Raw genomic sequence first — 27,131 nt, 5'->3', positions numbered from 1 at the left:
ACTTTAAACCATGCATTTACCATATATCACTCACCACCTACCACCCACCCAGTATCACTTCACCATCTTCCCTTCCACCATTCACCTGTCATGAGTCCATTTGCTAAGATGCAGCTATCTGTCATCTAACTGTCACCCATCCTTTTATCATCTAACCATCATCTCTTCATCCACAATCCATCCATTCGTTACTTATCCACCACCCCCCTTCCATCTACATTTCCCATCTACAGTACATAACCTATTATCCATCCACCTAGCAGCCACCCATTTATTTGCTGTCCATTCCCCATTCATACACCATCCATCTACCGTTTACTTCTCTGCATGTGCCTGCGTGCTCAGTCACTGCAGTCATGACTGACTCTTTGTGACCCTATGGATACTCTGTCCATGGGATTTTCCAGGCTAGAACACTGGAGTGGGTTGCCATGCCTTCGTCCAGGGGAATCTTCCCGAGTTAGGGATCAAACTCGCATCGCTTATGTCTCTTGCATGGGCAGGCAGGTTCTTTACTACTAGTGCCACCTGGGAAGCCCATTTACTTGTCTACCATTTTCAATTACATATCATAGAAGCTATTGTTACTATCCTCATATTCCAGCCAATGAGAGAAAGCTGAGATACAGGGTATAGATGAGGAGCCTGCCTGGTGTCAGGTACTGAATCAAGAAGAGTGCTGAGTTGCCCAGGAGTTCACTTCCTGGTTATAGCTTCTCCCTGCTGAATACTCTGGCAAAGGGACCTGGGTTTGAATTTTGAATTCCCTACTTATGGTCATGTGAGGTTGGCAACTTCTCTGAGCTTTAGTGACCTCATTTAAAATAGTAATAATGCATGTACAAATCCTTAGGTGACCATGTATTATATGCCTGGCACATAGTAAGCACTCAGTAAATGTTGATAATGATAATTTTCAATCATACTTGCCAAGTCAGTCTTTGTTCTATCCATCCTCAGAAATCAAATGGCATGTTCCAGACCCAAATAGAGAAGCTTAGCATTATCTGTTATTTAGATTATTTATACTATTGTAGAATTAACTGATTACAAGGATTAAAAAGTAATTATTTTCACAATCTCAATGTAGCATTAAATTCTTTTATTTTGATATATCTCAGGCATACCGAAAGTAGAAATAATATAACAAACACCCCTGTGGCCACTAGCTCTTTCACTCCTGTACATAAAATGATAAAGCATTTCAGGTTTGAATGAAAACTCCTGAGCACCCCTTCTGACAAACTCCTGAGTGCACCTTCCAGTTCTTCTCCCCTCGTCCCTCCCCAAAGAGAAGTGTTTTCTAGATTTGGCATATCATTCCTGTGCATAATTTCTTGCCTTTATTACAAATATATGTATCCATAATTTATTATGGTTTTGCATATTTCACAACTTTATGTGAATAATCCTACTAATGTATCCTTCAGTTTGCTTTTTTCACTTAACTTATTTATCTACAGAAGTATAGTTCTGATTCATTACCTTTCACTGCTCTGCAGAATTCTCACACTTATGCCACAATCTAGTGATGTGCTCATATATTGATGATCATTTCTGATGTTTCTATATTGTTGCTGTTACCCACACTTCATAAATAAGAATCTGAGACTCAGAGAAGTGTACTTAGCTGTGAGCTTCATTACCCCATAAACCTGAGGGCAGACTGCCTTTGGATTGTGGCTTCTAGGATCTCTCTGGCTCATTGTGAAGCTCCAAGTCTGTTAAATAACTGAGTGAAGTTTGTTCAGAGAAACATGGTGTCAGATCCAGTCCCACGATTCAGACCTCCCTTTCCATTGTACCCTGGTGCCAGACAGATATTCCCTGAGGCCAGGGAGGCTTGACTAGGGCTAGGCACACTGTGTAGAAAGATGGTAAGGGGAGACATTATGGATAAGGAATTCCTTTCCTTCCTGTACAAGATTGGGTCAGGACTTCGGTCATTCAGGACTGTCCAGACAGGACAGGCAGTACAGTTGCCTTTTTGACAGGAAGTTGGTAAAGAAGGGGACTGCGGGAAGGACCTGCTCTACCATGAGGCAGCTCATGTGACTCTTGGCCTTGGTTTACTTCCTGGATTTCTGCGATTCCTGCCCTCTTGCTGCCACCAGGAGATGCCTATCATCCAGTGTGACCTGACCTTTTCCTAAAGAGTACAGGGAAACTCTCCATTTAGGTGGAACCTCCAGGGAGCTTATCCTTCCCACCAAGTTCAGAGCAGAGGCTGGTACCAGCGCTTCCAGGCACAGCTGTATCTGTGACATGTCAAGGCTTAATTTATTCACCCAGAATTAAGATGCACTTAAGCTGGCCTATTAACAATCTCTGCTTGTCCAGTCCTGCTGCGCCCCTGGGCTTTGAAGGGCAGCTCTGCCTCCACCTCCTGTGTAGAGGGCCTGGGTGGTTCACAGCAGGCCTGTGCCCTGTGGCCTCTTCATGACACATCATGCTGGGCTGGTGTCCTATGTGGAAACCTCTTGATCGCAAGTGGCCCCTTTATGACAGAAACACGACAAGAACATTCCCCAAGGGTGCTGTTGGCTGTGGTAGTCGTCTACAGATTTTCCCACCAGGATCCTGGAGCAACTCCAGTGCAGAGTTGCCACTGTCATGAGAAGGGAACAGATGACCATGGAATTAAATCTTAGCCCTTCCCCCTTCCCTCTCCAACCCTTTGATTTCAGAGGCTCTGCACTCGTTGTTAGTGGTCAGGAGTCCTGCACCTCCTTTGTAAACTAGGAAGACGTGGGAATGAGAGGTCTTCTGGGCCCTTAAAAGCAGCAACAAATAGCCCACAAAACCACCATCTGCAACTTGAGCAACCCTTGCTATGAACCCTCCTGGAGGACAGCCAGGAAAGCAACCAAGTTGGCCCCCAAAATAGGCTCATTGCAGGCACTTTCTTAGAAAAGAGAGAAAAGGGGGGAGAGAGAGAGAGAGAAAACTGATTTCCTATTCAAAAGTAGTAATCATATCTATAGTATGCATTTTTTATTTTTTACCGTTGCTCACTTGGTTGAAGTCTAATTATGTATGAAAAATGTTATCAGCTGACATGTTGTATGGCTGTCAAGAAATTCATCACCATTTTTCCCCAGAAGCAGCTGGTTTTAGGTTCAAGTGAGGGCTCTGTACAGTATAGATTTTGCCTTTACAAATGTTGTCATAAAAAATGTCTGTGAGGTGTGGAGAAAACTTCTGAGGGTGATTCCCATAGTTTTCTTTGCCTTTTTCTAGAGGGCTTTACAGATTGTAGAGATCAGACACTCATTTACTGAAAGAGGCCTTGGTTGTGCTAGGTAGATAGTTTACTAGGCACCTTTGCAAATGTTGGCTTCTTTGATCCTCAGAACAACTCTTCTTGGTAGATATCGTCACTGACTATTTCACAGATGAGCAAAATGAAAATTGGATAAAGTAGATGTGGCACATATGTTCAGTGGCATAATACTCAACCATAGAAATGAAATTGTGCCATTTGTGGAGATGTGAATGGACTTAGAGACTGTCATACAGAGAGAAGTAAGTCAGAAAGAGGAAAATAAATACTGTAGATTAGCATATATGTGTGTAATCTAGGAAAATGGTATAGATGAACTTATCTCCAAAGCAGAAATAGAGATGCAGGCATAGAGAACAAAAGTATGGACACTAGGAGGGAAGGAGGGGTGTGATGAACTGGGAAATTGGGATTGACATATATCCAGTACTATGTAAAAGTAAGTAACTAATGAGAACCTACTGGATAGCACAGGGAACTCTACTCAGTGCTCTGTGTTTATATAAATAGGAAGGAAATCCAAAAAGACAGGATATATGTATGCATAAAGCTGATTCACTTTGCTGTATAGCAGAAACTGACACAGCATTGTAAAGCAATAATACTCCAATAAACTAGGGAAAAATAAAAAAGATTGGAGGTGGGGCAGCGACTCACTCAGTGGCAGATGATTCTGGTCTTATGAGGCTGAGTTGGTGTTCTTTACTCTCCTTACAAAAACTACTCATTCATTTTATCATTTGACAACTTAATGAAAGGAGTTAATAAAATACTACACTGAATCACATCCATGTCCTGCCAACTTAGACTTGTGCTTTGCAAACCTGAACTCTCTGTCAAAATTCTGGACTCATTTCCAACTGTCAACTCAACACCTCCATTGGATATCTGATAGCTTTCTCCAACTTCATGAAGTCAAAACAGATCTTTTGAGTTTTACCACAAAATCTGCTACTCCCATAATCTTTTTCTGATCTATAAATTTGATCTATAAATTTAGCCATTGGTCAAAGCCAAGATCTCACCCATTGGAAATCCCATAGAAAAATATAACAAAATCAGTCCACTTCTTTCTTCTCTGCTGCTACCCTAGTTCTGTCTCTCACAGGATTACATTAGTCTCTTTTTTACTCATTTTATTACTCTTGTCCTCAAACCTCTTCACCATTTTCCATATATAAATCAGATATGCAACTCTTTATTCAAAGTTCTTCAATGGATTTTAGATTAAAATTCAAACTCCTACAAGGCTTCCTTACCTGACTCTCAATTCACCACAATCTCCCATCACCCATGAAGCTCCAGCTACTCTGGTATCCTCTCTGTTTCTTAAACTTACCTAAGGGCTTCTGTGGACTTCCCTGGTGGCTCAGATGGTAAAGAATCTGCCCGCAATGTGGGAGATGCAAATTTGATCCCTGGGTAAGAAAGATTCTCTAGAGAAGGGAATGGTTACCCAATCCAGTATTCTGGCCTGGAGAACTCCATGGACAGAGAAGCTTAGCAGCCTACACAGTCCATGGACTCACAAAGAGCTGGAGCTCTTACAACCGAGAGAATTTTACTTTCACTTTTCAAGGGCTTCTATATCTCCCTTTTGCCCCTGATTTTTACACATTTTCCTCCTGCTATGCAGATCTTGACTTAAATGTCACTTCTTCAGAGAGGTCTTACCTGATCACTCAACTCAAAGAGACCACTCATTTTCTATTACATCACTCTTTCTTCATTTTTGTTTATAGTATGTTTTGCTATATGGTTGTATTCATATACTTATGCTATATGGTTATATTCATATACTTACATATTTGTCTCCCACCATAGAATGTAGATCTGGACTGATCTTTCTTGTTTATCTCTGACATCCAGAGTAGTTGTTCTCAACATCTAGAATCATGCCTGGCATATAACAGACACATCATAAATGTTGATTGAATGAATAAATGTTTTTGTGACTAGCATCAAGGGATGGTTTCCACTGGAAGATCTTTCTGTGTATCATCCAGGACCCAGAACTCAAAGGCAGAGATGAATAATGTTTTGTGTTATCCATGTCCAGATAAAAAGATTACAATCCCAGAGATCAGTGCTACATCCAAGAACATGAATCTAGTCAACGATAGAACTAAAACTAGACCAAAGTTGTCCTTTCATGAGACTGCTATCATGTTTCTAATCTCATTCTGACTCTACAGTGGCATAGGTTCGCTTTGTGAATAGTGAAGACTTCTTAACTGTCATCAAATATAGGTATTTATTTATTTATTCTTAACTCAATTTATTTAATTTGCTATGCATTCATGAACAATATATACTTATTACTGAGTCCAAACTTGCTCTGCTTGCCACATGACAGGCCAGTAAAGTTGGAGGCAAAGTGTGGAGGCAAGAAATATGACTTCATTTAGAAAGCCAGCTGACTGAGAAGATGGTAGACTATTGTCTCAAAATAACCATCTTATCTGGATCTGAATTCCAGGTTCTTTTATAGGACAGAGAAAGAGAGGAGGTGAAGAAGTAGAATTAAAAGGCCATTTATCTTGCAAAGTAGGAGTGGATGTGTTAGTTTCTTCTTTTCTGCAGCCTTTTGCAGGTGGGCTGGGTCAGATTGTCTCTAACAAAGGCAGTTTAGTTTAACAGTCAAGCAGGGGGACAGGATTCCCTGAGGCAGGCCATTAGGTATGATTACAATAACGATAACCTTTGTTAAAAGCAAAGGTTAAAGTCAAAGAAACAGATCCAACATGGAGTCAGAATTGGCTCTTCCCTGAAACATACTCAGTGTTCAGTTCAGTATTTGCAAGCACTTTGCTATGATGGTGGAAAAGGGTCTGTATTTATGGTATGAGCTTTCTGAGGAAAAAAAAAAAGCCATTGATTATGCCTTCTGGGAGGTTTCTGACCCATCAGAAGGAACACTTGACCAAAGAGGTGGATCAGCCCCAATGAGACTAAGAATTGACCTATGGGAAGGATGCTCAAAGACCCCACTGTCTCACAATATCTCCCTCAGTGTAATTATCCCCAATAGTTATGTGGGTACTGCTGTGTGTATATCCCCGTGGGACTCAAAGCATGGGACTTAGCCCCCATGGATCCAAACCTTAACAACCTGGAGTCTAATTGTGACTCTGCAGTTGTTTACAGGTGAAGGCAAATAGGATAGCCCAGGGAAGACCTACAGTGGAGCTGGGTTGGACTCTGATGTATTTAGTCACCTGTTTATTATTTCTCCCAAGTGTCCTACCCTCCCCCATGTTATATACCCTAAAACAAATAAACTGAACAATATATTTAGAGCCATGTCACATAAGGGAAGCCTTTGCTGACTACTGAATTACACTTGTAGCTTGGCTCCCCACTCTGGCACTCCCCATCCTCTATTCCCAATCTGCTTTATTTCATAGTGTTTATTATTCTCTGACATAATAGATGATATACTTCTTTCCTTCCTGAAGCCTCCCACTAGTAGAATGCAAGCTCCTCTAGAAGAACAGATCATTTTTGTCTGTTTTGCTCACTGCTGTATCCTCAGTACCTTTAAGAGTGTATGGACCTTATAGCTGCGTGGTAGCTATTTGTTGACTGAATGGATGAATCAATTAATCAGACACTTTGACATATGCAGTACTTTTTGACTCAGAAATTATGTCTAGTAATCTATTTTTCACATATTGGCTTGGATGAATGGAAAAATGTATGAACCAAGAGGGCTCATTCCCTCATTATTTATAAGCATGAAAAAAAAAACGGGGGAAATAGTCCTTTAGCAATAGGGGATTATTTAAATTGTGGTGTATCTATACAATAGAATGCTATGAAACCACTAAATTTCATGTTTTAGAAGAATATTTAATAACATGGGACTATGTTAAAGATGTTGTGTTAAATGAAATGGTATTATATAATTTGATTGTAAATTTAACATGACTATGTTGAAAAACTAGTGGAAAGGTAACAGTATCTGTGGGAGATAGGATTATCTGTTGTTATTGGTGGTAGGAAGGATTAAAGATTATTTGGATTTCCCTTTTATGTGTTTTCCTCTGTGTCAAAATTCCCTAAGGAGAGAGGAGGAGACTGGTGGTAGTGGTGGTGGGATATCTCGATGGAGCTTCGGGGTTTGGAAGAAATGGCTTCTTAATTAATTAGGCCCTCAGATAGATCTCTCCCAACTGACTCTGGGTTAGGCCATGTGACTTGCTTTGGCCACTGGGAGTTTAGACCTCACTTGCCTGTCTAAAGTCTCAGTTGGGATGGCTATAATGGCTGGACGGCCAGATCTTCTCTTTGCATTGCCTCTCGTCCTCCAGGAGACCAGTCCAGATTTGTCTGCATGATAAAGGAAGAGTTTCTGTCAGCAAGAGAACCCCAGTGCATGAGTGAGGTCATTCTAGGCCTGCACGGTCCTATACAGTGGCTGTAGAACCCTTGAAATATGGCTAGTATGAATTGAGATGTGTTATAAGTGTAAAATGCACACTGGATTTTGGAGATTTGTCCAAAAGAATGTAAACTATTCCTTTAATAGTTTTCATATCAATTACATATTGAAATAATAATATTTTGGTTATATTGTGTTAACTTAAAATATATAGTTAAAATGAACTTCACCTGTTGAAGTTTTTAAAGTGTGGCTACTGGAAAATTTCAAATTACAGACATGGTTTGTATTATATTTCTATTGGACAGCTCTATTCTAGACCATCTAGCCACAGACAAGCCATCCCAGACCAGAAGAACCACCCAGCTGACCCACAGAATTGGAGCAAATAAAATGATTGTTGCTTTAAGTCACTAAAGTTTGCCATGTTTTGCTATGAAGCAAAGCCCATTTCTTGCCAGAAGCATACTGTGATTTACAGATCCTACCAACTCAGCTCCTTGACCTTTATAGGAATGAGCCAGAGTCTCAGAGAAGTTTGGAAAGAAAGCAGGATATGACGGAGAGCAATGACCAGTGGCCTGGTGCTGGGACTGGGGACACTGGTGAGAAGGTTGCAAGGTTTGGGGGGCAGGGGATGTTGAGAGACCTTCACCTCTGAGAGTCCCAGCCTGGAAGGCCGCCTCCTCAGCCTGCAAGCCTGGCGGACAGCGGCTTGGGAAACCCTAGAAAAGCCCTTCTGTGTCATTCCCCCTTCCTACTGCCCCCTTCTTCCCTGCGCTCTGTGTGTGCTCTGCTGTGCTATCCCACAGAGCTCTGTGGGAAAAACACTACATCAACAACAACAAGATAATAAAGGGCAGGTCAGTGAGAGAACAGGAGGGGGTGGGGGGAAGGGTGGTTTTGGCAGCAATACCTCATCATCCAGGGCCTCTGTGCTTCCCTCAACTCCCTCCTCCCTGAGTCAGATGGGATTGCACGACAGAGCTAGAAGAAGCCTTAGAGATCGTCCAGCCTGGTCCCTCTCTGTCACATATGAGGAAACTAAAGCCCACAGATGTTAAATGACCTGCCTAGGGTCATACTAGAAACTAGTGGTGGTCAAGCTAGAATTCAGTTTTCAGATTCTCAGTCTAGAGTTCTTTCTGCAGCTCCCCATGGCACCAACTCACTGGTATCAGTCATGCTACGCTCAGCCTGGGCTTTTGGAGGCTCATTCATGCCTAAGAGCGGCGTGAGTGCAAGGGTTTCTCTTTGCCTGAGCACCGTGTCTCCCTGTGAACTCATCCCTCCTCTACCTGTAGACTAGCTGCTATTGAACTTTTGCTCTCAGATGTGAGAGGTTCAGAGGACATTTACTTGGGGGCCTCTCTCCTCACTGTAGTGCTCTCCTTGGGTGGAGTAACACTCCTGTTCCCACTCATTTTATGCTGAGTGTCAGTTGAACAAAGCTATGGGCTCTGGAATGATTGTGGCTCTGGTCTTGGTGTAGCTGGCACACAGAGGCAGTCCTGAAGCACAGGGATGAGGATTAAGAGCTTTGCCAGAATCTTTTGGGTGCAGGATACAGGAGTGGGATGGGTTGGAAATAAAGGGGAAGAAGGTGAGAAATCCTCCAGGCACCACTTCTCTCCCTATGGATGCCCACACTATGAGGTTGGGTAGTATAATCCTCACATCTCCTCTGCTCTAGACCACCATTCCACCATCCTCTGAGCCACAAGCTCCTCTTTGGAAGCCCAGCTCTCTCATACTACCTCTTTTACTGATTTGTTGTTTTCATCATTGGACATCTGGTGGGCAATTTTGGCTGTTCTCCATGATTTGAGCACAGGTGGGTGTGTGATGATTATCCCAGGAACTTTGGCCTCCATGTGAAGGCATCTCTGCCCTCCCAGCTGTGTTCCTTGGTGGAGTCAGTTCCAATGACCTTTATCTCTGTTCTCTTTAGTTTTATCAACCATATCTTGTGACTGATTGCTGCATGGTGGCTGAACTCAGAATTGCATATCTTTAAGATTTCAAAATTTGTGACCCACCGCCCCTTCCACCCCCCACCGCCATCCCCAAACCTGGACATTGTCTCCCTGCCCTGCTGCTTCTGTGAAGTATTCTCCTAAGTGTCCCTTGTTCTGACTCACTCCCTTGCCAGGATGAAGGCTCTCCGTTCTTCCGTATAGAAGCTTGCCATCCTTTCTTGGAACGGAAGAATGCTCACCTGGAAAGCTGCTTATTGTTAGCAAAGCAGCATGCAAAGTGACATTGGAACCAATAACCCCAAAGGATTCTGAGTTAAAAAAAAAACCAAACAAAAAAACAACACTTTTTTTTGTTACGTGTCTGAAACCTTGTTGCCATGATGATTTTCTGAAAAGATTTTCTACTTTTCACCCAGATGTCTAACGTCAGGAGGATGCATCCAGTATCATGGTACTACAAAGCTGCTTACTGTCTCAGGAGGCAAATAATGAGAATGTGGCCAAATCCAGGGAAATTGGCCATGGCAGGTAATGGCCACTGGAGGGCTAAGGAATTGGACTTTGGGTTATCTCTGATCCACATGACAAGTTTCAAAGTGAGTGTCTTAGTCCATTCTGACTGCAATAACAACATACCACTGGGACTGGGTAGTTTGTACACAACAGAAATTTATTTTCACAGTTCTGGACGATGTTAATCCAAGATCAGGCTGCCAGCATGGGCAAGTGCTGGTGAAGGCCATCTTCCAGATTGCAGACTGCTGACTTCTTGCTGTGCCTTCACATGGTGGGAGGTGCAAGTGTTGTCTCTGGGGCCTCTTGACCTAGCCACCTCCCGTTCACCTTAGGGATGAAGATTTCAATGTATGAAGCTTGGGTGGGGACACAAACATTCAGACCATAGTGGTGAGGATGAGCAGAAAAGCTGCGTGAGGTGATGTGAAAGCTGAAAAGAGAAACATGTGATGCTATCCAGGAAAACCATCTAAGGGAAAAACTCTAGCAAGGCAGATTGAGAATTTTAAAACAACACTCTCCCACCCAACTGCCCCATGACATCTGTTAACACAAGAGGCAGAGCTATTTCCTGGAAAGGCTCTTTGTGTTTACAAGGGTGAGACCCTCTTGATGTTTTTGCAACTTTAATTAAAGAGCTGAGGGATGGATTCATATCCCCAGCGGTTCCCATGAGGGAACACACGGCCTCATTGTACACAATGCTGCACAGTCAGATGGAAAGAGAAAAAAAGTTAGTCAAGTACCCAGATGTTTTGGAATTTTATATCAATGAAGCCATAGTACGGATTTGATTCTTGATAATAAGGTATTATTCTTGCGTAATGGTGGAGAAAGTGTTCGTGCAAAGAAGATGAGAGTGTTTTCCTAATACCCTTTTATTCTTTCTTCTTTTTGAGTTTTTATTTAACAAAATCGAGCAAAAATAGAGAATGGAGACCGAGGACAGAGATAAGGAAAAAATAAAAACAACAAGCGTAGGATAGGCCTCCCCCTCCAAGTTGCAGTGGGTGCTCCTGGTTAGGGCAGAATAACCTTAGGGTGGAGAGTAAGGTGGGGAATACTACTTTAGCAGTCTGGCTGTTCTGGGACGTGCAGACCACAGCGTAGATGTGTACTCAGAAAACATTAATGGCATTTAAGATAAGAGTTTCTCAAATTGTCTAAAATTCCACCATTAGAAATCTAATTCTTTGACTGAAGAAAATGGTTTCCAGACATTAGTATGTATAAGAACCATCCTAGTACTGAATTAAATTGCAGATTTCTGATCCCCACTCTCAGATTCAGATTCAATAGGTCTGGGGTGGTGGCCAGGAATCTGGATTATGAGTGAGTACCCCCAGTGGTTCTAGCCTGTCTCTGCCTTGGGAAACAATTAAGGCATTTCCTATTCCAGCTGTTCTCTTTCAAAGGGAGACACGCAGGCTGAAAGTACGACTGTCCAGCCATGCGTGGGAACCAGGTTCTGGAACATTAGGATCTAGTCCCAACTTCCGTCCTTCTCACTCTGTGACTTTGGGCCAGACATTTCAACTCTAAGGATCTGTTTCCTCATCCATTAAACAGAGACAAAAGTTTCAGTCCTATGTAACCAATGGGCCAATGTTAGAAACATTATCATGTGAAACGATTTAATGGAAAAGCCTTGAAAACTGTTCAGTGCTTTGAATAGTATTTTATTCCATACCTATGTAAAGTGTTATTGTTACTTTCCATTATCGTCCAGAAACACATCTGTATAAATTAGTTTGAGAACTTAAGAGATGAAGGAAGGGGTGAACTTGCAGCTCAGGCAACTGCAGGAAGTGGGTGAGCGGTAACTGTCCCATGCCCACGACTACCAGGAAGGCCCAGAATGGTACCAGGGTGATGAGAGAAGCAAGCAAACTGTGTGTGCCTGTTGGGGGCAGGAGAAGTGTCGAATGTTGGAGAAAAGCTGAACTTCCTTTACAATTTTGTTTCAAGTTTCTGATTATTGAGCACTAATAACATGCCTGGAGTGACTTTTGTGTTTTTTATCCTCAAAAAATTTTAATAAGCCTTGAGAGGCACAAATAGGGCAATATAAGAGGATAGTTTTTCATGGAAAAATAAAGAAAAGGAACATTACAGAAATTGTATGGGAAAAGAATCAAGTTCAATGTAAAACTTAAAGAATGTCTTCAAACCAGCCACAGACGTCCTCTCACCTTCTGGATATTCTCTCTCTCTTTTTGGACAACAGGAATGGTCAGCTATCTTCATATCCCTCAGGCTGGTTCAAAATAGCCACTTCCCTTGGGAATTCAAACCAAAAAAGAATGCTGCCTTCCAGGGAGGAGAACGGAGCTGTGTGTATACGCATTTGTCTCCCACAAACGTGGCAGGCGACATCTCCATCTCCCTGCTGTTTGTGATTAGCAGATGTGGGAACAGGGGGATAATGCGTGTCCCTTTCTCAGCACAGAACATCAGAGACTTAAGATATGATTCTTAAGGAGGAGGAGAACGTACAAGGGTAGAGGTGGGAAGAGAGAGCTGCATGAAGGGCCCTTTTCTGAGAGGTCAGAACGCATCAACCTCTGGGCGTGGTGGAATTGTATCTGCACTCTAAGTGGGGACTGTGTTGTCAGCTCAGAACCCCAGTTGGAGTTTGTGTAGTCACTTAGCATGGCTCCTTGGGTCCCTGCAGGGCATCCATCCCCAAGGGTGGGAAGTGCCAGACTGTTTAAAATTTAGTGGGGACAGTGAAACGGGACATGAAGAGCAACACATCTCTCATTTAAAGCTCGATGGAACAGGGAAACAGACAGAGATGGGATTATTAGCTTGGAATTGGGCCGGGAACAGCAGAGTCTGGAATGTGCAAAGGATGTGGTCCAAACTGTCTGCAGAACAAAATGCCAGGGAGGCCTCCTGTGGTCAGGGGGTGTCGGCCTGGAGGCCTGGGCTGACAGGCTGGATGGAACCCCGCTTCACTAGAGAGGCCTCAGGGACAAGTCTCTGGTCCATCTGGAGGTCGGAGAACGGAAGGCGCCATGCAGATGAGGAGCCGGCTTCTTACCCCTAACACATCCCAGATTAGTGCTGCCGAGGGTCGGCTCCAGTTGTGTGAAATTCCCGCTGCTTTCCCTTTTCTAAAAAGAGCCACAGGATGAGATGTTGGACATGTTTCTTTAAGCAGGATAATAAAGTGTGCCCCAGTGCAGTGGACCCTAGGGGAACAGTAAGGTGGATAATCTCTAGCTCTGGAAAAACCGCAACTCACCTGTGATTAGCTTTGGAATGTGTGTGTGTGTGGTGTGTGTGTGTGTGCAGAGCAAGCAGGGATAGGGGAGAGAAAGAGAAAGGCAGGTTTAACTGAGTATTCTGCTTGCTTTAGCTGATATTAAAATACAGAAACATTCCCTGGATCTTCACAGGCTAATGACAGGTGCTAGGACACAATGCAGCATTTGGGGGCACGGGGGCAAATGAGGTAGAAAATTTGTAAAATAATGAAGTTACCATTGTGTGATGAATGAAGTGCTTACTGCACTTGAGGATTCTTTTAAATTGAACATAAAGTAAACTCGTGGTTAAGCTTCTGTTCCTCTGAGTTCTCCAGGTGATCTAGGAAGGGAAGGGGCTTTCCTCTGTATGTAAAGAAGAGTCTTCGAGGATAAGCCCTGTCCAGGAGGTGGCTGGTGATTAGCATGATTAGCGTATGGATGTATTCCTGGGAAGGGAACCTTCCAGAAGGAGAAGTGCAGATGAACTTCTGAGAACTCTGGCAGAAGTCCCCAAAGGAGCACATATTTTATGAGCCCTGACTTGAGAACAGGGCCGTCATACCCCCTGGGACCACATGCTTGCTTCTTGCTACCAGCATCAGCATATATACACTGTCATGTGTAAAAGTGGAGAAGGAAAGGGCAACCCACTCCAGTATGCTTGCCTGGAGAATTCCATGGACAGAGGAGCCTGGCAGGCTACAGTCCATGGGGTCACAAGAGTCAGATACAACTTAGCGACCAAACCACCACCACCAACCAAGATACCCAAGGGGGCGCAGTGATAAAGAACTCACTTGCCAGTGCAGAAGATGCAGGTGTGGGTTCGATCCCTGGGTCGGGAAGATCTTCTGGAGGAGGGCATGGCAATCCACTCCAGTACTTGTGCCTGGAGAATCCCATAGACAGTGGAGCCTGCCGGGCTAAAGTCCATAGGGTCACAAAGAGTTGGACATGACTGAGTGGGCATGCATGTATAAAATGGATAGCTGGTGAGAGTTGCTGTATAGCACAGGGAGCCCAGCTTGATGCTCTGTGATGACCTAGAGGGGCGGGCGGGGGGAAGGGGAGGGAGGCTGGAGAAGGAGGGGATATATGTATAATTATGGCTGATTCTTATATGGCAGAAACCAATATAGTGTTGTTAAAAAAAAAGGCATTTTCCAGTACTGCAATTTTAGAGACTCCTGAAGGAGAAAGATCCTCTTTCTTTTACATTGTTCATTTTTTACATTGTTTTACATAGTATTAACTTTATCCCAACTTGGTCGACTGTGGGATTGAATTCTCCAGCTTGTTAAAGTGGTCTGTACCTGGCTTACTTAGACACTTTTTACCGTAGTTTTGTGCCCTCCAGTTTCTTATTTTACAGTTTGTTTGGTGTTTTTTTGGACTATCTGGAATGATAAGCTGGAGTCTCTCCTAAACTTTCCTACAGCCCCATCACTCAACCTATCCACCCATCCATCCGTGGGGCTGGTTGTGTTTATGGAGATATCTGCTTTATATTCTCCATGGACAAGGCAGACATGAAGCATACCCTATGGGCTCTGCTCACCCAGAGATTATAATCCCATGAAGAGGATGATATATTTTGAAGAAATATAAATAATTGCTTTTCCAAAAATGGCCATAATATGCTATAATCCAAGGTAAAAAGTTAATAAATTTTGGACTTCCCCAGAACATGAATGAGTTTTCTCACTCACATAGGAAGTTTTCATAGTAGACTGATGTAGTTACCATACCTTCTGGATATTCCACAGCCAATAGCGTATAGATTTGGGTGAGTTTTAAAGAATTGACCCTGATAATAGCAACAGAGTAGAAGTCCCTGGAATTCTCATGATATTGGGAAGGTTATTAGACTTTCCAGAGTCCCCTGATGGAATTCTTTCTCTCCTAATTGTGGAATGGAAGGGGGCACTGCAAAGGTCTGAATCCTTACCCCATTATTTTTATTTAGACGATCCTAGCCTTACTGGGGGTCTATGCCAATGGCTCAGCAGTAAAGAATCTGCCTGCCAGTGCAGAAGACATGGGTTCAATCCCTGGGTTGGGAAGATCCCCTGGAGGCGGAAATGGCAACCCACTCCAGTGTTCTTGTCTAAGAAATCCCATGGACAGAGGAGCCTGGTGGCTCCGTTGGGTTGCAAGTAGTCAGGCACAACCGAGCATGCAGAGGAGGAGACTTACTGATTTATAAGATGAGGACCGTACCACCTGCTTGCAGAGCTGCCGTGAGAATCCGAGTTAGTAATTGTCCAAACACATGGCTCATAGTAGAGCCTCAGTTGATAGCAACTATTACAGTAATTATTCAGTCCTAGACTCTTGAGACAGGTAAATTCTCTGCAACGTGCCGCAGAAATCAGCTAGAAAATGTGATGGGGAATTGCTGCAGTAGAAATGAATGGTGCAATTTTACCACTTAATAACTCTGGGACTGAGAAAAATATATAACCTCTCCAAATCCAAACCTCTCATCTATATTACCAGATTTATAGGCCTGTTGGAAGGATTGAAACAGCCATCATGAAAATGTTTCCACTTTAAATGTAAAATCTCTGGATACAATTTGACTCAAATGTGCGCTGGTAGGGATGTTCCTTAGTGAAGATGAGGGAATCTGAAGTGTGCCTTCATAGTTCTGAAAGCAGTTCCTAGGCTAGGAAGGAAATGGTTTTTGCAATTCTTTCTTAGATAAATAGAAAAACTGAGACTTAGAGAAGTTGTGACATGCCCAAGACTGTGACAAAGTCAAATAGTAACTTGGTTCTCTGATCTGGCAGTTTCTGTCAAACAACTTTAAAAGCAGGAGATGGCCCAATGTCACTGCCAGAGTGCTTCCCACCCCCTGACCTCCCACGTTTTCACAAATGAGGCTAGTGGAGCCTGCAACACCACTTTTGCGAGAATTTGTCAAATGGTTCTCTTGTCCCAGAAGGTTTACAGTATGTAAAGTTTCAAGCAATTCCAGGGGTTGATTGTAGTCTCAGGTACTGTAAAGAAAATACTTCTAAGCTTCTTTTAAAAATAAAATTCCTCCGAGGAGATGTTTGGCCTGTGGCTAATGTATTTGAAACATATTTTCTGTAAAACTCAACCTCATCAATCTACTTGCAAATCCAGAAAGACAGCTTTTGTCACACACATCAGGGCTTGTCCCAAACTCTCCCCATTCACAGTGGGGGATAAAGAGAAATGAACTGCAGGCTCAAGGTGTCTCCATCCCATTTTCCCCCAGTAGTTCAGCAACTAAGGATGTGGGTCTAGTGTTGCGCTCAGCCTCAGCTCTGGAAGCCAGTGCTTGAGACCCAGACAGCAATAGAGAGACCATTTTCTTACCCCTTGTTTTAGCATTTCTCACACCCTGTGCCTTAGATGGAGCTTGGAAGGGGCTGCAACCTGTCATCCTCTTACCCATTAGTAGAGTCCTGCCTCTCCAAGAAAGGCTTTCTCCCCACTTGGAGTCCTGGTTATGTCTATGGCTCTTGAAAAGTCAGCCTGTGATGGTTCAACTATTCATTCATCAGAACTGTCAGACCTGTGCATCTCTTCTCCCTTCTTCTGGCTGCCTCACTCTAAAATACTCATCCTCCACAAATTTTGAAATCACTGAAGAAAGAAAACAACGTAAAAACTCAGTTCCAACTAACACTTTGTAATTTATTGCTGTATAGCTGGAGGAGTTGCCATTTAATAAATGGAGGTGACTATCTCAAAAGGGAGTGAAGTAAGTCAGAAAGAGAAAAACAAATTTTGTATATTAACATATGTATGTGGAATCTAGGAAAAATGGTGCTGATGAACACATTTGCAGGGCAGGAGTAGAGATGCAGACAGAGAGAACAGGCTTTGGACACAGCGGGAGGGGGAGAGGGTGGGATGAATTGAGAGTAGCATTGAAACATTCACGTAAAATAGATAGCTAATGGGAAGTTGCCGTGTAACACAGGGAGTTCAAGCTGGTGCTCTGTGATAACCTAGAGGGGTGCGATGGGGTGGGGGGAGGTTCAAGGGGGAGGGGATATATATATATACCAATGGCTGATTCACGTTGTTACATAGCAGAAGACAACACGATATTATGAAGTAATAATCCTTCAATTAAAAATAAAATTAAAAAAGATGAATGAAGTAGTCATGTCCTCAAGGATCATCACCTTGAGTGCCCACCGCCTCCCCCATTTTTTCTTAGTTTACGAGATTGCCGGTCCAGGGATGGAGGGGAGCATTCTCAGGATGCAGATGGGTGTTGTGGGTCTCAGCAAAGTCCCAGATGTGTCCTAAGTGAACCAGGGTTAAGTTCCACGTTGGACAGACTTTTTTTAGCTTTCATCAGCTTTCCTCAAGACACTCTCCTTTAATCTCATGCCTTGAACTGATGTCACTTCTTGTAATAAAAGGATTAAGGTCTGTCCTTCTTCATCTGCATGTTCCACATGCCTATTCAGAGGGCTGTCTTAGGAGCAGCAGTTTTACATTGGGAAATCTGAGCCTGGATTGTGTGTCAGGGGAGCTTTATGAGGCATTCCACGATGTCTAGATTTTAATTTTGCTTTTATTTCGTTGTGACAAGATGTGTTGGACTGAGATGCCTTTGGGCTCTAGCCCTGGAATTTATGAATAGAGAATGCTGCAGGGTTATGGCATGGGTGAGGCTGGAAGATGTCACCTCCGCACACGGGTTCATCACAATAACATATGTTAGAAGAATAAACTAACCTTGGAACAGTAAACACACACACACACACTCCTATGCGTACACATATGATACACAGCAAGGCCACTGTCAAATCCTGGACGGCTCTGTTTGGTTCTCAAGGCTGCCTTTTCCTCTTAGTCTTGTGAAAGTTGGGGAGCAGCTTCATGGGTATTCTTTTTGTCTCCCTCCCAGGCACAGGAATGTGAGAGGACAGGAGTCAGAAGTCATGTGTCTGGGCTCTTCTCAGCCATTCCTCATGTTCACTTATTCCTGGAAGTAATTCATCCTACTCTGTCCCCTGTCTAATCTCTCTCTGGAGCCTTCCCCTGAGCTGCCTCCAAGGTGGCAGGTGACAGGCTGACCTGGCCGAGAACAAAGACAGTTATCCTTGGCTGCCACCTGTCTCCCTCTGCGTGCCTGCCCTGTCTTGTCGCGCTCCCTCCATGTGTCTAATAGACACCGCAAGGCCTCTGGGCAGGGGCTTTTTTTATTTTCATTTTTTTCCTTTTAAAAAAATACTCTGGTTTCTTCTGTGGTTAGACAGCTTATGTTTGATGTTTAACTTCTCTACACCCCCATTTCTCTTCATTCTTAAAAAATGCCAACGGAAAAATCTTTAAAATGAACACATTGTGTTGCTGTTCTATATACTAGGGAAAAAAAAAAAGGTAAAATGAGGCATGGAAGTTGCCATGGTCTGAATGTTTGTGTCCCTCAGAAATTCATATGTAGAAATCCTGACACCCACCCCCAAGTGGTATAGAAGGTGGAGCCTTTGAGAGGTGATTAGGTCATGAGAGTAGAGCCCTCCTGAATGGGATTGTGTGAGCTTAGTCACATCTGACGCTTTGCAACCCTTTGGACTATCACCCGCCAGGCTCCTCTCTCCATGGGATTTTTCAGGCAAGAATACTGGAGTGGATTGCCATTTCCTTCCCCAGAGGATCTTCCTACACCCATGTTTCCTGTGTCTCCTGCATTGCAGGCAGATTCTTGACTCACTGAGCCACTGGGGAAGCCCCCTGTGAATGAGATTAGTGTCCTTATATAAGTGATTCTACAGGCCCCCCTAGCCCCTTCTGCCACGTGCGGACACGGGGAGAACACAGCTAGCTATTAGGGGCAATGCTCTCCCCAGACATGGAATCTGCTGATGCCCTGACCTTGGACTTCCCAGTCTCCAGAATTGTAAGAAATACATTTCTGTTGCTTATAAGCCAACCAGTCTATGACATTTTGTTGTAGCAGCTTGAACTAACTAAGACAGGAGGATTTTGATGGCCACTGGCAGGTTCCTGAGAGCAGCTGGGGACTGCCAGGGAGAAGAGAGGTTAGTCAAGGAGGGGTCTCCCTGGTCTTACTGAGAGTGGAGACCAGAACACAGACCAGGCCCAGGTCAAGGTCCTCTGGTTGTTTTGCTCAGAACAGAATAGACTTTATGATTTGGACCTTGAGGTTGGCAGTTTCCTATAGTAGAAAAACTGACTGGCCTCATGGCCAGAGAAAGATACCTTTCTTAAGTACTTTTATTAGTACTGTGCTTAAGATTCTTGTAGTAAATACAAGAATTTATTCCCTAAATACAGGAATTTAGGGTTAGAAAAAGTCCAGGGCTTGGTGGAAATCACTATTTGTTTCTTTAACCCACCCACCCACCCATCCATCCAACCATTCTTTGATCTATTTATCCATCTACCCAGACTGATTAACCACAGTGAAATGGAAGAAAGTTTTAGAAGATAAACATGGATAACATGCCCCTAAACTTCATCTACCTACACTTGAGTCACTGCAATGTGACTAGAAGATTAGAGGGCTGAAAGTGAAAGGAGAAAGACAATGACTTGGGTGAGGAGGGGTCAACTTGGGAAATTTTCCTGGAGGATTAATTGATTGAGATAGAAGAAAAGCCATGTGGAAGAGGAGAAGCATTCCAGATTGGGAGAAAGACGTACAGAATGCTTGAAGATGGGGAGGAAGGGACTAGTGGACATGGTCCAGGGCCTGTGATGGGCTATCCATCAGTTGGGCACTAAGTAACGAGAGCAGCAGTGACAGCTGGGGGAGGGCTAGTAGAATAGATAAAGATGGTGGAAACTTCCAGGGTGCTGTTTGAGACTCCAATGAAGAAGTCATGTATTGCAGGCTTATTTAGGGAAGTGAAACAAGCAGAGGTATGGTCTTCAGTACAAGCCAGGATGAGCATTCCATATCAGTCTGTCTGTCCTACAACTGATCTGTGTCTGTGATGGAGGAAATGATCTGGTTGAGATAGTGACAATGTGTGATGTGTTCACACCCGAGAGGCCAGAGGCCACTTCAGTGGCACCATGAAGGTAATGAGAGTCAACAGTCCCAGCGACTAGGTGCTCTAACCAGATGCCAAGGCCTAGAGAAACAAGAGCTGAGCGCTTGCCATCAAGGTGCAGAGAGCTGTGGTCTCAGCCCTCAGAAGAGCATCAAAAGGAGTTGTTCAGAGCAAAATGCATTCCATGTGTTGGCCCTGCCCATATGTTTCTTGTCAACGAGGCTGATCTTCCTGGATTTGGAAGGATTTCTGTTTGAAATTTTATGAGTCTTGGCTGGGAAGCAGCACTTACGCCCGAGTTGTGGGAGTTAATGGCCTTTTCTGGCGGCACGACTCTGGGGGCCTGGGGGAGTTCCCAAATGCCAGGCAAGGAAAAACCCGTAGCCCATATTTCAACTTAAAATTGCACTTTATAGGTAGCCAGGGACCAAAGACTCTTCAGAGCCCTTCTTCAGCATCACCTCAGAATCCGATGTGGTGTATCTGCCCTCGCAGTGGCTTCCTTGGGTTAGCACTTAGAGCTCAGGCTAGAATTCTTATGAGGAATGTGCCCAAGTCAAGGGCCCCTCACTCCCCTGTGCCAAATAGAGACATCAGCCTACACCCAGGGCAGGAGCTGCATTTGTGCCTTAGTCTTCCTACCTAATATCACATAAGTAGAGAAGTACTTAAATAGAGACGTCAACATTAGCCCTCGACACACTGACACCTACTTGATTGACTTCAAACAACATTTAGGGGGCAGAGCCTGGGAGTTATCCATTGTATTGGGCGCCATGACAAGTGCAAAGAGACAAGAATGGGATGGCAATCCAGAGGATCTTAGTTCAAGCCCTGCGCAGCCATAATCCCTCAAGTTATACCATGATTGCCAATCATCACCCTCTCTGGGCTGCTGTCTTGTCATTTGTAAAACAAGGAGCTTGGACCAGTTAGTGCAAGTGCTGAAGAAATTCAAAGTAATGGAAAGATTCTTAAAATACTAGTCTAAGGAGGGTAAATGAAAGAAGATCTTGGAGTTCATTCAAATAATTGGTGTTTTGTATGAGTGTCACTTAACTCCCTATTGTCTGTGGTAGAGTATCTACTTGGGATTGCTTAAGAAAGACTCCTTACTGCCCCCCAGCCTGGACGTCTGAGTGAAAGTGTTGTGAAACAGCCCTTGTGAAAGTGCTGCTCACTCAGTCACTCCGACTCTGTGACCCGGTGAACTGTCGCCCATCACGCACCTCTGTCCATGGATTTCTCCAGGCAAGAATACTGGACTGGGTAGCCATTCCTTTCTCCAGGGGATCTTCCCAACCCAGGGATCAAACCCAGGTCTCTTGCATTGCAGGCAGACTTTTTATCTTTGCCATCCCATCATCTCTATGCCAGCCCGATATCTCATATGCTACTTCCCTACAGATGAACTGGTATTTACAGCAATGATCCTAGACCGGTCCCTGACCTGTTTCCATTCTAGTGTTCTTTCTGCCTGGGCCTGACTCTTGGCCCTGGCTGCTGTTTACTCTCTCCTGTCCTTGGATGTGGGGTTGCTTTTTGTTCTTCTTGGCTTGACTCTTAGCTTCCCTTCAAGGTCTTGGCTGGAACCCACGCATGGACTCAACTCTTTTCAAGCTATCTCAGGTAGGATTTGAGTGCCCCATTTGAGCCTTCATGACTTAATTCTTGTTGTTGGGCAGAAAAGACTGGAAAGCAAGGGAACTCGAAACTCTTGAATACTCCTAGCTGGGCAATAAATATTGTACTAGAATTTTAGCCACAAGTAGTATGTGTATAGGACACTGTATAAGATGAGCTAAAATATGGCTCCCCGAGGGCTCCAACTGTCAGTCCTAGTTTTCTCTTTTGAGGTCACACATGAACAAGTTTAATTCCTTTCTTATCGGATGACTCTTCACATATTTAATTACAAACATCAAGCTCTCAACCTTCTGTTATCATCTTATACCCCTGCCAAGTCAGCTCTTCCTCAGGCAAAACATGTCAGATTTCCCAACATTCCTCAGATATTATGGTTTTGAATATTTGTGCCAACCTGACTGCTCTTCCTGATCCTGTCCAACTGACTGTATTCCTCTTCCTTTGAGGTGCCCAGCACTGTACACCACACATTAGATTTGCCTCTGGTCAGCCCAGGGAGCTGGATTCCTTTGCTGTAAGTCATACTTCCCACAGTGAGTTCCATTCATCCCAGTTCCTGGGACATGCTCTGGGGTCAGGGATGGGAGTCAGTTTGTTTCAGTCAAATATATTTGGGAAATCCTGCAGATTATCCTCCCCTCTTGGAGATTTCAAAATGCACGTGAGAGTACTAAAAGATCAAAGTAGTCCTGTTTACCTTTACCTAACCTAGCGTTTCCCAGTTTTATTTGCCCACAGAACTATTTGCAAAAGTATCACACATAAGCCTTCCTGGTGTGCCTGAAGATCTGGGAAGCATGGCTCAATTTCTGTTTTGATATCATTTTTTCCCTCTTCTTTCTCTTTCCCCCTTCTTCCTTTCACACCTACTTCTTTCTTCCTTCATCTAGCCTTCTATATTGTCACACTGAGTGTGTGTGTGTGCACACTCAGTGGTGTCCTACTCTTTGTGACCCCTTGGACTGTAGCCTTCCAGGCTCCTCTGTCCATGGTTTTCCAGGCAAGAATAGTGGAATGGGTTGCCATATCTTCTCCAGGTATCTTCCCAACCCAGGGCAAGAGCCCATGTCTCCTGCATTGGCAGGCAAATTCTTTACCACTCATGCCACCTGGGAAGCCCTTTGAACACGATGATACAATTCACTGTAATTGTCCTAATTATGTCATCCAGCCTCTATCCGGGTGTCCAGCCTTTGTTTCTCCATGCTTCCATGAGGCTGTCTTGAAATGCTCATCAAATGCTTTGCTCCCCATTCTATTCATTACCAGGTCAGATTCCCTAAGATGCCTGTGTAGAGTAACCCTGTCCTAGGAGAAGATGAAATTGATACGACAGGACTTTGCATTTCGGAATCCCATGCAGCAGTTTAGAAATAGAGGTGAATCTTGAAGGGCAGGTAGGATTTAAATAAGCGGAGAGGATCAGAAAGAGTAGAGGTAAGCGTGAGTAATATATTTTTCAGACTTTACTGTCATGAGGCTCTAGGCAGGGAGCTGCAAGGAAGGGGATTGTGTAAGATGGATAAATAGCTAGTAATTTAGCTTTATAATTACTACTTAAAGGGTGAAATGTGATAAGTGTTAAATAAAAGGAATTAATAAAGTACCATAAAACTTTTATTATAAGGAGAACTGGGGAAAGCTTCACAGAAGTGGGCCTTGAGCTAGTCTCCAGCAGGCAGGGAAGGAGGGCCTCAGGTTCAACACTTTGGTGATGAAGCAGATCCCCTTGATCATTAATTCAGTGTAATTAAGGAGAGAAAAGACTTGGTAGGGATGGAGCGTCACTGACATGCATGGCAGCGTGGCATGAGAGAAGACCCCCAGTCTGCAGACAGTGCAGGAGAGAAGACACGGGTGGCAGGAGGGTCATAAGACAGATGCAGGGGGATGAAGGCCTGGGCTGAGGTTGTAGCCACATAGATGAAATCAACATAAACACTCTTCAGAGGAAAAAACAGCAGGATATAATGTCCGTTGGAATATATTCCGTTGATATATTCCGTTGGAGTCAGGAATGAAAGAAAGAGTACAAAATGCTTGTGAAGCTTTCCATCTATGAGGCCAGAAGGGGGACCAAGAGAGGGGATGTCACGAGAGAGGGGAAGGAGGGTGACAAATTCAGTCACAGGAGGGGGCTTCAGCTGGCAAATACCCTTGCTCTCCACAAGTGGGTGAAAAGCCTGGGATTAAACATTCTGAGTGATTAGAGCTGGTCCAGGGCCAACTCGGATTTTTAGTTTGTTTCAAACATTTCTGGATGTGGTGAGGTTAACTCATGTCATTTATATGAGCCAGTTTCACAGAACAAAACACATTTTTGTGTTTGTTGGACAGGGGCGGTGCAGGAAGTAATTCTGGCGTATGTTGCCCTGGAGCCAAATGGCACAACAGGGTCTTTTCTTTGGGGGTTTTCCACTGTGGGACTTTTCAAATGTTCAAACACTATGACTCCTGTTCTGGGACTAAAGCGGGTCTAAGACCAACCCATATAGATCCCTGGAACCTCCACACTGGTTCCCTCTTGCTCTTCTCCATTGATGCCTCTGGCATCAATCTGTTGAAGCAAACCAGCTGGAATAATTGCAATTCATTGATTCGTTGATTGATTGCTTCTTTCATTTCAAAGATGCATGCGTGTGTGTGTGTGTGTGTGTGTGTGTGTGTGTGTGTGTTAGTTGCTCAGTCGTGTCTGACTCTTTGCGACCCCATGAACTGTAGCCCGCGAGGCTTTGTCCGTGGAATTCTCCAGGCAAGAATACTGGAGTGGATTGCTGTTCCCTTCGCCAAAGGATCTTCCACACCCAGGGATCAAACCCTGGTCTCCTGCATTGCAGACAGATTCTTTGCCATCTGAGCTATAGGTTCTGCTTCCCAATGTCATGTTGGTCCTTGTGGGGAAAACAGCTCTTACTTCCTCCTGGTCAGTCCTTGCTCTCACCTTCCCCACATCATATTTTGTACCTGTTTCCCCGATTGTTTCCATGTTCTGGATGAGGGCTGTCTAAGCGGAAGCTGTAGAACGGTGGTAGACCATCCACTGTCACCTGTCTGACCTGTCACTGACACCTGTGCTGTCACGTGCTTATCACCTCTCCACACCAAAGTCTGCGTCAGGCTCTTTCAGGACCATCAGGGTGAGAGAGGGCAGCTAAGGGAGAAAGAGGAGCCTGTGCACCTGCCTCTATTCCTCATGCCTCATGGAAGTGCCTAGGGCAGCGTTTCATTCGGTAGCAGCACCAAGGGGCCAGGGAACCAAGGGGCATTGCCTGAGGGCAGCAGACCACTCAGTCACGGTCACAGCAATTGTTCTGTAGTAGAAAGACACCCTAGTTCAATGCTCTCTGTTCAGGGGCACTGGTCTTTGTGTATCCAACCTGTCCCACTTTAGCCCTTCTCCCCTTGGGTTCCCTGCCCCTAGACCTGCTCCTCAGACAAGGAAGCACTGTCAAAGTCACTCTCTGAGGACTCAGGGATTCTGTGTCACCTATTACTTTTAAACAGTAACAGTGCTTCTCCCACATGCCTATTGCACCTATTTCAAAGAAAGCAAGTTTTCCTCTGGTGGAAAATTGTTTGGTCTCAAGATTTATTTAAGAAAACTTTATATAAACTAAGCTGAATTTATCAAGCAAAAAAATATAGGCTTTGCAGCAGGACTTATCACGTGTCCTCCAAACAATCATAGTTATAATCTAATAGTACTTACCACTTGAAAAGACCTTTGCACTATTTCATTTAATTCTTGCCATTAATTTTTAATTACAAGAATTATGTGACAACTAATTAGCTCCATTTTACACATCAGAAAAGATCAAAGACATGGGAAGAGATCGAATAGCTTGCCAGTGGTGAATGAAAGAGCTAGTTAGTTAAGGAGCCCAGATGCAAATCAGAAATAAGCCAATTCAAAACTGCATTAGCTTCCACACTGTGGGAGAGCCCCTGGAAACCTAGAATGTTCATGTCTGTCTTCCCAGGAACCCATTCTTGAGGTGAGTCCCTCACTTGGAGAGAACTCCTGGCTCCCCTTTCCCCTAGGGTTCACTGTGGTATTGGAGCAGTGAACACCTCCCAGCTCCATTTCCCACACCCAGGTCTGAGTCACTGGTGGAGCCTTCTCAGGTGATTACTGGCAGCAGTGAGCTGTGTCTCCCTCCCCAGACTCCTGACCCTTTGCTACTCCTGGGGAAGGTTTTGAATTAGTTCAGAGCATCATGGAGAAAACTAGGAGCTGCAGTACCTTCTGGGAGGTTCTCAAGGTGAGCAGGATTCTGCAGGAACTGCTCTACAGGGAGCCCTTGGCTCTTTCTATGGCCCATGCTGGCTCACTCTCCCAGGTGGGGTTGGAGCTGGGGAGGAGGTGAGGGAAAGGGCCACAGGCAGCTATAGGCCAAACACCAGATGGTGCCTTGCTCAGTCCCAGAACATTTAAGGATGTGAGGATTCCTCATGCCTTCAGGGCATGAATTGTTAGTAACGGAATCTCAGAGGAAATAAATAGCAATTACTCTGATTTAATGCTACCCTGTGGACATTATTAAATTCGGCATTGCCCACTTGATTGTTGTTGAATGTACCTCTTAGAGCAGGAGGAGTGGGCATTTCTCCCAGCACGGATGGAACCTTGTGTATAGGATGAGAGAGGAAGGGGAAGCTGAAGAAAAGCTCTTGGGGAAAAAAGCTGCGCAGATCGATCTGGGAAGTGCTGATGTGTTGGGGAGGGGTGCCTCATGGGTCCAACCTCTGGGGAGCAGTTCTCTGCCAGTGTGCTAGGCCCTGGGCATACACCAGATCACACTTCTAGAATGCAGACAGACCTTGTAAGTGCAGTGAGGCCAGTGTCTCCTTTTATCCATGAGGAGTCTCTGGCCCCTGGAAGTCTTTCCCAAGGTCACCCCGCTAGTAAGCAGAAGAATGATAGCTAGAATCCAGCTTTCCAGACTTCCAGATTCATGATCTCTTTCTTGGACCTGGGCCCTGTGGAACCTTAGACAGAAGTGGGTTTTACAGTCACACACACACACCTGTGATGAATCAGTCACGAGCACT

This window comes from Budorcas taxicolor, chromosome 3, assembly GCF_023091745.1.
Source record: "Budorcas taxicolor isolate Tak-1 chromosome 3, Takin1.1, whole genome shotgun sequence".
Taxonomy (NCBI): Eukaryota; Metazoa; Chordata; class Mammalia; order Artiodactyla; family Bovidae; genus Budorcas; species Budorcas taxicolor.
The sequence above is the reverse complement of the archived record's forward strand: the minus strand, read 5'-3'. Positions refer to the sequence as shown.